The following is a 10,729-nucleotide window of genomic DNA, read 5'->3' on the forward strand; positions in this document are numbered from 1 at the left end:
ATCATAACATCTATTTACAACATGCACACTGGCTGTGTGCACCTGTTCCACCAGCCTCCCATTTGCTTCAAACATGTCAGTCTCCCTGAGGACACGTTCAATGAGAAACCACCCCCCTACCCTGCAGAGCCCTGCTTTACTTGCTGCCAAGCCTCCTGCATCCCCCTGGGCAGATTACTTTTGGAAGGCTGGCCAGGGAATATTTACCAGCTATTGAATCAACAGAGTTCAGCCACATGCCAACGTTTCATGCTGTTACCTAAACGGTGTCGGAACTCTCAGAACTCCATCAAAACAGAAGTGGTTTGCACTTTGGTATTAAAAGTTATGTCCAGGCCTGAACACCTCGTTGGGAGCTGGGCCACACAGCAGGCTCCTCTGGGCAAAGATTTCTTTTCTAAGCAGCCATTATGCAAGTACCAATCTGTGAAAAAATTTTGAAACTCAAAGAGAGAGAACCTTGATTTGACATAGTGCTCTTGCTGCACGTTCCGTAGAAGGGAAGTCACCCACATCTCTAGATCTAACGGAAAGTAGGAAAGAGGCACCAAGTGCCAGGTTCTGCGTGTGGGCTGGGGCAATACCAAGCGCAGGCACAGGCTGGGCAGAGAATGGATGGAGAGCAGCCCTGAGGAGAAGGACTGTGGGGTGTTGGTGGATGAGAAGCTCAACTTGGCCCAGCAACGTGTGCTTGCAGCACAGAAAGCCAACCATGCCGTGGGCTACATCCCCAGCAGGGCGAGGGAGGGGATCCTCCCCCTCTGCTCTGCTCTGCTCTGCTCTCGTGAGACCCTCCCTGTGCAGTGCTGTGTCTTCTCTGAGGCCCTCAACATAAGAAAGACATGAAGCTGTTGGAGCAAGTCCAGAGGAGACCGTGGAGATGCTCAGAGGGCTGGAGCCCCTCTGCTGTGCAGACAGGCTGAGAGAGTTGGGGTTGTTCAGCCTGGAGAAGAAATGGCTCCAGGGAGACCTTAGAGCAGCTCCCAGTACCTGAAGGGACTGACAGGAAAGCTGGAGGGGTGTAGAGGGATTTTTAAAGGACCGAGGACATATGTTACCGTTGTCCAGGTTGGACAACCAAGGCCTGTTAGTTGAAGCTGCAGAGCAACTTTAAATTGTCCTTGGAACAAGCAGTGTGAGAAATAAAACAAGCTATGCACGAACAAGAAGCCAGGTGCAGAGCAAGTCCTGGGAACCGCAGAATCGACACACTCATTGGCACACTCTGATCAGGTGCCTGCAGCATGTGACACGGGTGCCCACATGGCCAGAGTCTTTTATCCAATCACCTGTGTGTAAAGTCGGGTGGGCGGCCGGTTTAAGTTATAAATACGACCTGTTTGTTTAATAAAGTGAGCACGGCACGTAGCCATATTGGTGTGATTGTCGTGAATTGGCTGACTCTCCACGGGGGACCTTCTTCGCCTGGTGTCACCCGTCTGGAGATGCACCAGGATCCCTGGAGCTCCTGACCCCCCCCAACCCTCCCATCTGTTGCCCTCATCCCCACTCCCAAGCAGTGCAAGTATGTCCCAAAAGGCGTTGCCTCCAGTTAATGGCGAGAGGAGAAAAGAGACCGCTATAAACTTGTAGGATGTGTCAGGGCAGCGACTGTTACAGGCAGGTTTAGAGAAACACGCATGGAGGGGCCCTTGGTACTCTGGAGGCAGAGGGGACTGCACATGCAGGTGGGGAGGCCGGGGGAAAATGCTAATGAGTGAGAGGTGGTTAGCAGCAGTCAGAAGCTGCTGATTATCCCACGCTCCAGCTTGTTCTCAGGAGAGCTGGGAAACTCTCTCTTTGATCCTCCTGCATTTCATCTGATAATTGGATGGGGGTTCCAGATGTTACTGCTGAGCATTTCAGAGAGCTGATGGAAAGACATATCTTGAATCAAGGGGCCTTGGACAATCCCAGAGGTATTTTCAGTGCTTTGCTAAAGGAGTGGGACACCATTCACCTTCTTGTCCCTGTTGAGTTATTGCTAGGGTTCATTTGTATTGTCCCCTGAATGGCCTTTTCTTTACCATATACTTCCATAAGCTTCCACCCTTTTTTACTCAAGTTTCACAGAGAACAGAGCTGAATCTTTATTTCCTTCTGCTTAGAAGAGCTTTGAATTGGATTGAGTTTGTGTGTCATTGCTGCAGCTCTGTATGACTATTTCAATAAATGGATTTACTGATTTAGTGGCATTTAGTGGTAGCGACTGCAGCAGCAAGTCTGAAGATGCCTCCAAGAACATCAATGGAAAGGGAATTTTGAATTTGTCATTGCAAATATGCATGTTGAAAGCCTGATTCTGGCACCTAGATCTTTTCATGAACAGTACATCCAACCAAAGCAAAACACCTTGAAATACAAAGATGTAGGTTTTGTAATAAGTTGCTCATTGATGGGCCACAGATCAAGGTATTAGCAGAAATCAGCTGGGGAAGATTTTTCCTGTCTAGTCCAGGAGGAGACAAATCCAATCCCAAAACGCCTGGTCTCACAGAAGCTCAGATTACAGACTGTCATTGCAGGTTTCTTTGGATTTCCAGAATTTCTCCTGTGGCACAGTACTGGACGAATGGAGAATGACAGAGACTGAGAAAGGTCTGTTGGCTTGAAAAAAAGTTACAACAGTTATCAGCGTAGTTAAAGTACTGTAGGTGTAACGGCATGATCTCTATTATTATTCCAAAGAATAATGCCTTTCCCCAGTTGAGTAACACAAATAAGATCAGAAAAGTGCCTCTTTTGGAAAAGCATCCCGAGTGGGAGTTATGCAGTATGAAATGGCTGTATAATTTTAATGGTAAATTTCTTAGTGCAGACAAGCCCCGCTCTTGTAACAGTCCCGGGGCATGTCACAAAAGAGGGCATTAGTGTTACTAAAGGGCCAACAGTCTTCTAGGGAAATGTTTTCCATAATCAGCTATAATGTGAAATTATACAGTGCCTAGATACCATAGTGACATAGATAGATAGATGGGATGTGTCAGCTACTCCCTGTAACAACATCTTGAAGATCTCTTTATGGATGAAAACACCCAGTCACACACTTATCGTCAAGGCTTGTAGCTCCAGATGGAAGAAAAAGCTGCATTCACCCAGGCATGCCCATTCTTGTCTGTTTTACTTGGTGGTTGACCACGGGCACTGCATGGAGCCGTGTCCACTTCCAGGACTGCTGATAAGCAGGAGACTGGGACCCATCATCCCTGTGTTCTCATGAGGCAGAACAAGAGCACAGAGGGGAGAGAGTGTCTCTGTCCTCTGTAAAATGTTGTGTTTGCCTCCTGAGATAAAGGTTAAAATGCACAGAAGAATCCTCAGCAAGAGGTACCAAAGGTAACATCTCTGGTGGTGCTGAGACACCCAGGGAACAGGGATGGGAACCTCTCAGCCCTGAGCCACTCTGGAGTTACAGTTGAGGAGGCAAGTGGTGGAATCTAAAACTGGTTCACACTGCAGAGTCTGTGAACGCACTATGGGTACCACAGTCCTTGACTTCTTGAATACGAGCTCTGCTCTGCAAAGAATATGACAGGAAGCAAATACTGAGGAATTTTCAGCATGGATGGCTGGAAGTTAAACAGACTTCTGTGCTGATCTCCATAATCAAGGGCAGGCTGTCTTGCTCCTGCAGCTGAGATTTGGGGCTGGTTTTATGCATTTTTTTGGGAATCTTTTTTTCTTAGATGATGTGAATCTTCATGTCTGGGCACTGGAGCACAAGCTGTTTCTAGTAGGTCATGCAGATCTCTTTCCCTGCTTTGTCTTGATACAGGCGTTCCAGCTGCTGAAGCCATTTTGGGGCTTTCATGCAGCAGGGGCTGCCATCAGCTCAAAGTGAAGATAAAACTGCACTGCTGAACGGGTCTAAAATGTGCAAAAAGGTGTGGGGCATGCACAAAACTGTATCTTAGTTTGAACGATGTGCTTGCTTGCTTATTTTCCTGCCACCACAATAAGCAGGATGGGGCCTATGCCTGTGCTTGATGAGACTCCTCCAAAGAAACCCCCTTGGTGATTCATTTAGTTTAAACCCCTTTTTCTCTCAGTAGAATTAAGGATCTGGACAGATGTCAGCCGTTTTGGAAAGGACTCCTGAGTTGCTGTCCCAGAGTTGGCCTTACGACTTCTAGTATCTAGAACCTCCTCCTACTGTACCACACCAGATGTCCTGACAGCAACAGCATAGGATGTTTCTTCTGTGAGGATGGAAGCAAACGGTAGGGGCATATGCAGACTATGAGCATTAGCCATGGGGACCAGGAAACTAAGGGAGTGAAGGGAGGAGAAAGAATGGAGGCTCAGCCCAGAATAAAGTGGATATAACATCCCTAACCAAGCCCATTTACCTGGATTTGCACTGTGTCCTGGGCTTCTCAAGGTTGACGCTAATAGGGTCACATTCATGTTACAGAGAGAAATGAGTGGCCTGGTTTGCATTACTGTATTTCATGAAGCAAACTACAAATCTGATCAGAATGAGGTATAAAATTGCAGATGTATATAGCCTCTCTGTGTGTGTGTGTTTATGTGCACGTGTGTACAAACACACAGATTACTTCCAAGAAGCACAATGTATTTGTGGTAGTCTGAAGGTTAATCCAGACTGGGACTTGATTTCCATATTCATTCACTGAGAACCCATACAATCTTTGTAGTAAACAACAAAACCCCCAAATATATTGGAACAATGAGCATTCCTGCAGTCAAATACAGCAAATTCCCTGATGAGTTATGCTAGGTCTACTCTCTCAGGTATTAGCAGGAGAGAGAGGGAGAATCTTGCACTCAAAAACTTAAAGATCCATAAAGATTTTCTTTTTTTTAGCAAGTAATAATTCTTTGGAAATTAAGGCTATTTAAAAGCAATACCATCCCAATAAATGCATTCAGTTACTTTGTCAAGACAATTTTATATTTGTTTCCTATGATGTTGCCATGTGCATCCTAATCAGTGTTTTGCTGTAATTGTAATTAGAGACCATACCTCAGAGGCAGACTCCTTAAAAACTGAATGAAAGTAACAAGCAGTGGGTGGTAACAGAACTGAGTGTCTTCTGCATATTTACAATGGATTAGGCTTTTTTATTTGAGGGTCAGTGCAGCCTTAACCTATATGCAGTGGTTTATGGCTAATGCCAGCATTGCTTCTGGGTGCAAAGCATGTGTGAGAAATTTCTGCATGCTTGATGTACTTAAAAGGGAAGACAGGAACTTAAGAAGATCTCTTTCCTGCCCTACTCATTTTCCATAATTGGCCCCAACTTCCTCCTAAGTCTTTTCCAGGTAGTGAAAAATGAAATGTGTGTTGGAACCCAGCTTTTTGCCCCTTCAGCTGTTGGCACATCTGTTCATCTGCTGAGGATGAGATGCACGTTACCATACGGCTGAAATGTTAGCGACTGAATTTCTGATGACTGCTTCCATAAAGCCAAACTAATGTTTCAGCAGCATGTCTCTTACCAATTGATATGCACAGAACCTCAGGTTTGATATTTTAGCTCTTCCTCTCTTTTTCAGGGCACAAAAAAAAAGAAAAATTAGCCTTCTTGTTTACCCAGAATCTATTCTCTGAGTGCACATGCCCGTGCATCTCTGTGTGTCTGTGTCTAACACGGGATGGCCCTTGGTGCCAGGCTGTCACTACTACTGCGTGTGTCAAGTGCTACAGGACTGTAACTGTTCCCCTCATTTTATCCGCAGCTATGGCTAACTCTGTGCTACAGACAACAGACGAAAGGAATAGTTTTTGCAAACAGCACAATGTTCAAAATGCCTTTTTATCCTTTTCTTTTGGTGCAAAACTTTAAAGTTTTTGACTATGTACAGAGTAGTTTTCTAAGTGTGTGCTGACAACGTATTTATTTGCATGTGTGCCTGTTGAGTGTGAAGAGTGAGTGAAAATGCTTTGTGCCGTGTCTGGATGCAGATTAGTTTTGGCTAAGAAAAGGAAGATGTATGACAAACAAAATCTTTTTCTCCTGCTGTGAACAAAATAGTTATTTCTAAGTATTTTCCAAAGAGTTTAGATGAACAATTTTAGGCATCAGGCATGAAAATTATGCGCAAACTGCATGCTCTGACATTTCTGCATTTGCTGCTTGTGGTGCATTGTGGCTCATAATTACTTGGTTTTGCTCAGTGACTGAGCTATTGAACTTGAGAGAAACAGAGCTATAGAAATCTATAGTATGAGATGGAAATGAATGAAGAGTGTGAGCACCTGAAGAGCAGTACTTCCCCGCTCTGCTTTACAGAGATGTTTTCTCTCTGTTTCATGAGTGAAGAACCTGAGTTTGGAGTCACTAGGTGAATTGCTGCCGTCACACAGTGATGCAAAATAGGCAGAAATAGAAATGGGAATGCCTGACTCCACATGTAGAAAAGTTCAGGTTTGGAAGTCTGACAAACAAATAAAAGTTGGTGCTAACTAGTTGCAGCAGGCAGCTTCTCTTGTCCACAAGCATGCTGCATTTGCTATGAAGCAATGCAAAGGAAGGAGCAGAAAAGTTGCTCATCTTCCAAGGAACTCAAATCCCCATGAGAAGATTCAAACATGTAAATGCCTGCTTACATATTTTTTTTGAAATTCCCTTTATTTAGTTTTTGTTATTCTTTTCTTAATCTCATCTAAGTTTTTGTTTGATTTAAGCACTCTGTTGCAGTGTAGTCACAGCAACAAGTTTACTTCATTGAGTCTCTTTTTTAGGAATGTAAGATTTAAAAGAAAAGAAAAACAAATTCAGACAAGATAAGCCTTCATGTGGTCCTGACCCAGCATTTATTCATAGTCATGGAGGAGGTGTGAGCGAGGAGTGAGTGCAAAGTTGTTCATGTGCATTTGTCTCCTTGAGTTCACTGGAGGCTCTGCTTGTGCCTGTGACTGTTTGTAGGTATGCCTTTGAGTATGTTGTGTCCAATTACGATGTACATGGTAGAAGAGACCATGTAAGAGTTCTGGTCACAGTGACGCTGAAGTTACAGTTGCCTGCCTGTACCGGCGTTGATCTAGGTAGTCCATGAAACAATCACAGAGAAAGCACAGCAGCACAAACTTCAGTGAGAATTCCCTACACAAACGTAGGTCCGTGTTGATGGAGCTCCTATGTGATGTCTTCTCAGAGTACCAGTGTTAATTTAGGAACATTGAACTATGGCAGACGGGCACTTGCAGTCATATCTGAAACTGCAGTATAGACACAGCTCTGACTAGGGCCTATCTGTACACAGTTTCACATTGCTGTAACAGTAATTGTTCAGAAACATTCCTAGCGGCATTTGCACAGCTCTCTCCTGGGGTGCAGTTATACTAGTGAAGAGGTGATGCATGCTCATCCCACCATTAGTAGGGCAGTGACTACACTACATCAGTTTCTAGAAGAGGAGAATAAGAACAATACAAAACCTGTCTGCAGAGATGCCCAGTGAACGATTTAAAGACTTTTGAACGTGTCAGCTCTAATTAATGTGTTTGACAGCTGTAAGCCAGCTCAGGTGGTGTGTACTTTAGCACCCCCTAAATTGGTCAAGGCATGTTCCACCTAGTGTTTAATTTGATCTTTCTAGCATGTATTAAAAGCAGTCACACCTTGATTGCACTAGACTCTTCTGAAACACTACTTCCAAAGGAGTAGCTAACAAGGTTCACCTGCCTATCCTAAAAAAAGTGCTGTTTGTCCACATTTGTATATGCATGTGAATTAAGGGAGAGACCCATGGCTTATTTGTCTGTGGCACTGTTTGATGTTGGGATGGCATGCCTAATGTTATCATCTTTCCAACGGTCACAATTTTTTAATTGTTTTAACCCAGCAACAGATTCCAACCATACCCAGATTCTTGGATAACCAGTTTTTCAGTGTATCTTTTTGTTAGTGTGATTGTAGGAGGGAAGGCAGGCGGGAAGTTAGGGAAGTGGAGTAGCACAGAGTATATACACAAGTGTTGGGACACAGCCAAGCTTTAGATTAATACGTGACTGTCGTTTCACCATCTTTTGATACACGGAGTTTTTCTGAGCAGTGGTGCAGAGTGGAGTAGCACAAACAAAGGCTTTAAGGGAAAGAGAGAATCTGGTGGAGGCTTTCTTCTGCATTACATCTCTGGTATCTCAAGTCTTTCACAACAGTTATGAATTAGCAATAAATAACCTCTGAGGACAGAGGAATAGAGAAGGATGCATTTTTAATTGCAGGATGCACAAAGAAGTATAGTAATAAGTACAGGGAAGCTGTCCAGCAACTGGGACTCCAAAGGTGGCAGCTCTTGCCTTACAATGGTCAGAGAGAACAGTTACTATAACAGCAGCTTTGATACTTAAAGCCTTACTCCATTAGTGATTTCTGTAAATGTGTTTTTTACATCATAGAGACATCACTTGAGTGTAGCTAAACTTCTTGTTTCCCAAAACCTTTGCAGAGAAGGGCAATCTCTTGCTCTATTGTGGAGGACTAGAACACTGAAGTGTCACGTCAGTAAAAACTTGCTGTTGGTTTTAAGAGAAATCGGATTGTGCCCTTTAAACTTCTTGTACAGATCTCAAGGTTGATTCTGATCTACATAACCCCAAGACAGCTGAACTTCAACCAGTAAGGAAGAGCGGCGCATCAGTCCTCCTACCATCTCATAGGTTTTCCAGTGCCATGTCCTTTGACAGCACATCACAAAGCAAAATGGTCACTTGGCGCACAGCCAGCCTCCCAGGGCAGTTGCAGGGTGATTCTTGCTGTGCAGTATGTGCAGCAGAGTACAAAGGTCTCTGAGCTGTGGGCCAGGTGACTGTTTACAGTGTAACCAGTATACCAAGTCAGAGAGAGAACAGAAAACGCGTTCCCTGCATGTGAAGTTATTCATGATTTAGAAGAATGGAGCAGCTAGTTTAGAGTTAGTCCTTGTCTCCCAGATAAAACTTCCTTCACTTCTCCCCGACATTTAATTCCTCTAGGGTTAGAGTACTGATCTACTGAGACTGGTCACACAGCTATACAGGGCACTTGTAGGGAAGGTGGTTTGGAGAAGACATTTTGTGAAAATAGTTTGATGAGGAGAGAGTTCCTTAAAGCACCATTGACCACCCCCAACCCTGACCACGCCCAACGTCTGACCCTAAACCCGACCCCGACGTCTAACCCTAACCGGCGCCTAACCCTAACCAAGCGCTCCAAGCGCGCGGCTGCAGTACCCAATTTCTGGCCGCCAGGTGGCAGCAGCGCCCCACCAGCCCCGTGCTGAGCAGGGGCCGCGCGAGCACTGGGCGGGGTCTCAGCCCAGTTTACGCCACCGGAGCCCGGGAGTGCCCGCTGCGGCTGCGGGGTGCCCTGCGCTCTGCCCTTCGCCCACTCGCAGCCCAGCCGCTATTACCCGTTGCCTCCGTACTAAAAAGCACCCGCGTGGTTCGAGTGGCTAAATCCTTTGCATCTGACAGCTTTACAGTTGGGTGGCTCTTTCTGCCCGTGCCCCCGGCCCACCAGGAGGGAGCAGCAGCAGCATGGGGAACCCCTGGCACAAGGTGCAGGGGGGGCGGTGCATGGTGGGGCCCTACGGATAAGCCCCGGCGATTGCTGTTGTTCCAGGAGAAATTTAAACAGATGCGGGTACCACTGGGCTTGCTTTAGTCACAACTCAGAGCCGGGCTGCCACCCCAGCGAGTGGCAGGAGCAAAGGGATACAGCACGGCTTAGATATGCTTCTCAAACCGTTGGGATACAGCACGGCTTAGATATGCTTCTCAAACCGTTGGGATACAGCACGGCTTAGATATGCTTCTCAAACCGTTGGGATACAGCACGGCTTAGATATGCTTCTCAAACCGTTGGGATACAGCACGGCTTAGATATGCTTCTCAAACCGTTGGGATACAGCACGGCTTAGATATGCTTCTCAAACCGTTGGTCAACGTCTGAAGTTTTTAGGAGTTTCCTTTGGTCCTGTCAGTTCTGCAAATCCATCACCTGACTGTCCCAGGTGATTCATCTCCTCAGTTCCAGGCTGCTCCTCAGATCTTTATCTTCTTTCTGCCTGCTTTAACTCACACACTCCTTCGAGTACACTTAAGTCTTTGAACAAGCAATTACTATTCCAGTAGACAATTTTTTCCAAAAACACCTGAATTTGAGAACACCTGTGTACACAACTTGATCATCTGTTGTTTCTCTGCTCTCCCACTGCTTAACTGGACTGGGCTTTAAACCAGCCTTGGATTAGGGCTACACTAGGGACAAGGCGTGGTTCTGCCACTTAGCTGCTTCAGCACTTGACATTTCCTAATTCAAAATACTTTTTCTCTAACAGACAACACAGAACAAAATGCTAAACCTCCAGGTGTTACAACAAACAAAAAAGCCCCAAACCCTAAACAGTGCCTCTGAACTGTTTCCCTTTCCATCCAACGAGTGGAAACTTCCTCAGTAAATGACAAGTGTCCATGACCACCCGAGTGACCTGTGCTTACTGAGCAGGAAAGCAAACAATACCTTTTCAGCTGGCACATGTATCCAAATATATACCCAAAGAAACTCCGTCAGCGTAACTTGCAAAGAGCCCTGCGATCTTACAGCCTTACCTGTAGTGAGTGCCCCTCTAGGGAACTGCAGAGCTGTGGACTCTCAGACGTACTGGAGCACATCTCTTGCCTGCCTGAAACGTTCAGGAGGCTCTCGGATATCCAGGCAGCAGCAGAAAGCGTTCTGATTTTACAGCAAGGCTGACCACACTGGCGAGTTTTCTTTTG

The sequence above is a fragment of the Falco punctatus genome (assembly GCF_963210335.1).
Source record: "Falco punctatus genome assembly, contig: scaffold_223, whole genome shotgun sequence".
In the NCBI taxonomy this organism is placed as follows: domain Eukaryota; kingdom Metazoa; phylum Chordata; class Aves; order Falconiformes; family Falconidae; genus Falco; species Falco punctatus.